This window comes from Schistocerca piceifrons, unplaced genomic scaffold, assembly GCF_021461385.2.
Source record: "Schistocerca piceifrons isolate TAMUIC-IGC-003096 unplaced genomic scaffold, iqSchPice1.1 HiC_scaffold_1238, whole genome shotgun sequence".
Lineage (NCBI taxonomy): Eukaryota > Metazoa > Arthropoda > Insecta > Orthoptera > Acrididae > Schistocerca > Schistocerca piceifrons.
The window spans coordinates 132,501-137,500 of NW_025727057.1; the positions used below are offsets into that span (position 1 = coordinate 132,501).

The window sequence follows — 5,000 nt, forward strand, 5'->3', positions numbered from 1 at the left end:
CGCTATTGGAGCTGGAATTACCGCGGCTGCTGGCACCAGACTTGCCCTCCAATAGATACTCGTTAAAGGATTTAAAGTGTACTCATTCCGATTACGGGGCCTCGGATGAGTCCCGTATCGTTATTTTTCGTCACTACCTCCCCGTGCCGGGAGTGGGTAATTTGCGCGCCTGCTGCCTTCCTTGGATGTGGTAGCCGTTTCTCAGGCTCCCTCTCCGGAATCGAACCCTGATTCCCCGTTACCCGTTACAACCATGGTAGGCGCAGAACCTACCATCGACAGTTGATAAGGCAGACATTTGAAAGATGCGTCGCCGGTACGAGGACCGTGCGATCAGCCCAAAGTTATTCAGAGTCACCAAGGCAAACGGACCGGACGAGCCGACCGATTGGTTTTGATCTAATAAAAGCGTCCCTTCCATCTCTGGTCGGGACTCTGTTTGCATGTATTAGCTCTAGAATTACCACAGTTATCCAAGTAACGTGGGTACGATCTAAGGAACCATAACTGATTTAATGAGCCATTCGCGGTTTCACCTTAATGCGGCTTGTACTGAGACATGCATGGCTTAATCTTTGAGACAAGCATATGACTACTGGCAGGATCAACCAGGGAGCTGCGTCAACTAGAGCTGAGCAGCCGGCCGCCCGGGAGTGTGTCCCGGGGGCCCGCGCGAACACGCAAGCGTCCGCTCAATCATTCTGCAAACAGGAGGAGGCTGAGCTCCCCTGCACAATACACCTCGAAACCCTCTCAGGTCCCGGCGGCGCGCAGCGCCGTCCCAAGTACTTGGTCGGGTTCGAGAGAGGCGCAATCGCCCGGAGTTAGGCGAGTAGACGCTTTCGGTGCGACCACCCGTGCTCCCAACTGAGCTTGCCGCTGCCGACAGAGGCCCGGGAGCGTGCTGTCGTGGCATTGCCGGCGGGAGACAACACGCGCCACCTACGGTGACCGGCAGCTCCAACGCCAGCGCCACAGAAGGACAAAAGCCCCACTTGGGTGCCGAAGCGAACTCTCCCAGCACAGCGCACACGCCAACACATCCGCACAGCTGCGATACAAACCACCAGCGAGAACCGCTGGGGCGACCGAGCAGCAGACGGCGTCGCGGCGCCGAGCGCCGGGCGGCGGCGCATCCTCAACGCACACAGTCCTCAATCGGACCAGCACACTGCAGATGTCCACCGCGCTTCGCACCGGGCCCGCGAGGACCTACTTTGGCCGCACGGCGCCGCGCGCAGGGTGCGCCGGCGCGCAGCTGCGACGCCTGCCGCGTCCGTCGGCCGGCGCGCCTGCCACTGGCCGCCCCCACCAGCCGGCTGTAGCGCGTGCGCCCACGCACCGCGCGGCCAGCACGCCGGGAGGCGCCCCCTCACCGGCCGGGGACGGTCCCACCCAGCCACCGCCGCGTATCGCTTCACACCCAGATGCCGTTCAGTTTCGTCGGCATGGTGGGTATCGCTGGAACAACCGGTTAGTACCTCAACCTATCGTCGCCATCACCGATTCACCCCTAGCGAGAACAACCGCACCACAACGGGTTACCATTTCTTCATTTGCGTAACTTCACCAGAAAACGTAGGCGTCCATCGCCATTTGCAACTTCAACCATTATTGCATGCCTGTGTCAGGTGTCACGCCACACTACGTCTGCCCACATACACGCAACAAAATGTGCACGCCTAGACAATACGTGGAAGGTGGCCCCCGTACGTATGCGATGTCCATTGCTCGAACGACTGTCAACCGGCTTCTGTAGCATGTCGCAGATATGGAACGCGCTGCACCATGCCATCACGGTGTGTGAGGAGAGACGACTAGGTCCGAATACATCAACAGACAGCTCATGCTGATCGCCATCCACGGCGTCCGTTCCTCCCACACGTCTCTATGGCGTACCACACTGCAATCCAGCTCTCATAGGGAGACGACACGTAGCTGCGTGCACAATATTTGCACTGTATGGTCCGCCGTTTTTGGGCGCAGTCGTTGTACGGTCACACATGTGCCACGATGTATCATTCAGTACATAAGGACGAATGTGCAGTACAGATTGTGGTTCACGCGTACGACATCAGCGGACAGTTGACACAGGCCGCACCACAACGTAGCCTGCGTACGTCGCATGCGAAGGGCATTGAACATGCAAACTTGTCACCAACCACCTTGCGAAGGCAGGGGGCAAGGTGGGGACGTGGGGAGAGGTGGGGGGGGGGGGGGGGCGGCATGTACGCCCTGCTGCCATCCACATTACAGTGTACAGCAGGAGCATGTGGAAAGTCAGCAAGACTTGCAAGGTGTTTAACATGAAGCGATACACAGGGGAGCGGGCAGTGCGAGTAGCGAACTATATTGCGAGGGTTGCGGGTGGGCAACACTACACTAATTGAACGAGTCGTATAACAATTACAGAGCAGGTTTAGGCGACAACGTGGGTTACGATAGGCGACAACGTGGGTTACGTTAGGGGACAACGTGGGTTACGTTAGGGGACAACGTGGGTTACGTTAGGGGACAACGTGGGTTACGTTAGGGGACAACGTGGGTTACGTTAGGGGACAACGTGGGTTACGTTAGGGGACAACGTGGGTTACGTTAGGGGACAACGTGGGTTAGGTTAAGGCACAACATGGGTTAGGTTAAGGCACAACATGGGTTAGGTTAAGGCACAACATGGGTTAGGTTAAGGCACAACATGGGTTAGGTTAAGGCACAACATGGGTTAGGTTACGGCACAACATGGGTTAGGTTAAGGCACAACATGGGTTAGGTTAGGGGACAACATGGGTTAGGTTAGGGGACAACATGGGTTAGGTTAAGGCACAACATGGGTTAGGTTAAGGCACAACATGGGTTAGGTTAGGGGACAACATGGGTTAGGTTAGGGCACAACATGGGTTAGGTTAGGGGACAACATGGGTTAGGTTAGGGGACAACATGGGTTAGGTTAGGGGACAACATGGGTTAGGTTAGGGGACAACATGGGTTAGGTTAGGGGACAACATGGGTTAGGTTAGGGGACAACATGGGTTAGGTTAGGGGACAACATGGGTTAGGTTAAGGCACAACATGGGTTAGGTTAGGGGACAACATGGGTTAGGTTAGGGGACAACATGGGTTAGGTTAGGGGACAACATGGGTTAGGTTAGGGGACAACATGGGTTAGGTTAAGGCACAACATGGGTTAGGTTAGGGCACAACATGGGTTAGGTTAGGGCACAACATGGGTTAGGTTAGGGCACAACATGGGTTAGGTTAGGGGACAACATGGGTTAGGTTAGGGGACAACATGGGTTAGGTTAGGGGACAACATGGGTTAGGTTAGGGGACAACATGGGTTAGGTTAGGGGACAACATGGGTTAGGTTAGGGGACAACATGGGTTAGGTTAGGGGACAACATGGGTTAGGTTAGGGGACAACATGGGTTAGGTTAGGGGACAACATGGGTTAGGTTAGGGGACAACATGGGTTAGGTTAAGGCACAACATGGGTTAGGTTAAGGCACAACATGGGTTAGGTTAGGGGACAACATGGGTTAGGTTAGGGGACAACATGGGTTAGGTTAGGGGACAACATGGGTTAGGTTAAGGCACAACATGGGTTAGGTTAGGGGACAACATGGGTTAGGTTAAGGCACAACATGGGTTAGGTTAGGGGACAACATGGGTTAGGTTAGGGGACAACATGGGTTAGGTTAAGGCACAACATGGGTTAGGTTAAGGCACAACATGGGTTAGGTTAAGGCACAACATGGGTTAGGTTAGGGGACAACATGGGTTAGGTTAGGGGACAACTTGGGTTAGGTTAGGGGACAACATGGGTTAGGTTAAGGCACAACATGGGTTAGGTTAAGGCACAACATGGGTTAGGTTAGGGGACAACATGGGTTAGGTTAGGGGACAACATGGGTTAGGTTAGGGGACAACATGGGTTAGGTTAAGGCACAACATGGGTTAGGTTAGGGGACAACATGGGTTAGGTTAAGGCACAACATGGGTTAGGTTAGGGGACAACATGGGTTAGGTTAGGGGACAACATGGGTTAGGTTAAGGCACAACATGGGTTAGGTTAAGGCACAACATGGGTTAGGTTAAGGGACAACATGGGTTAGGTTAGGGGACAACTTGGGTTAGGTTAGGGGACAACATGGGTTAGGTTAAGGCACAACATGGGTTAGGTTAAGGCACAACATGGGTTAGGTTAAGGTACAACATGGGTTAGGTTAGGTTACACGTTGTTGTAAGGAAAGGTGTGGGGGGGGGGGGGGGGGGGCGGGGCGGCAGGTTCGTTGATAGTGATTATAGTAAGTGAATGCTTGTGACATGATGAGATTTGTCACGTCAGGATGCACCTTTGGCTTATTAGAGGCGGCGCTCCAATTCTATGCTTGTGTCAGACCTGTGTCTTTGACTCATGTCATTGTTTGTGCGCTGTGACAGGAGGTACTATTGTGATGTTGGGTGCACCGTTGTATAGGACATGTGTGGGTGTTGGTGCCTTATCTGCGCAATGGTGGATGTCGAAAGGGTGGGATATTCTATTTTCCGCATGGACCTCCTGGTCTGGTTGTGATAGTGTGGATTGTGTAATGTGGCGGAGAGGATGCACTGGATGTTGTTCCATGCTGGTGCTTACATATTGTATGTGCGCCTGTTAGAAGCAGAGAGTGGTGCGTGATCAGAGTGTCTGGCTGACGTGTGGTTCCCATTGTGGGCAGACTCTTTCAGCATGTATACGGACAGTTGTATATATTTTCTGTAGTTTGATGGCTCTGCATTGATTACTAATCAGCGCCGTGTGTACGGGTAATCTGGTTCCAGTCCACAATGTTCTATCTGTGTACATTAGTGACAAAGACTCCCCCCATGCAGTGGGGCTCGGTCTGTTATAACTCTTCCGCGTAATATATTTGCCCCACGTTTTTGCGAGTGCGAGTGCGAGTGCAACGCGCATGGGGACCGACATGCTGATGGCTCGGTATCGGACGCCGTACAGTGAG

At 53.7% G+C, this 5,000-nt stretch overlaps 1 non-coding gene across 1 annotated transcript in view; it reads right to left on the reverse strand.

Annotated features, from left to right (window-relative positions):
* The window catches only part of LOC124730355, a 1,909-nt gene extending 1,294 nt beyond the window's left edge, over positions 1-615 (reverse strand). The window contains exon 1 of the ribosomal RNA XR_007007986.1: positions 1-615. This exon is cut by the window's left edge and continues 1,294 nt beyond it. This is a non-coding gene — a ribosomal RNA (small subunit ribosomal RNA).
* Between the last annotated feature and the right edge of the window lie 4,385 nt (positions 616-5,000).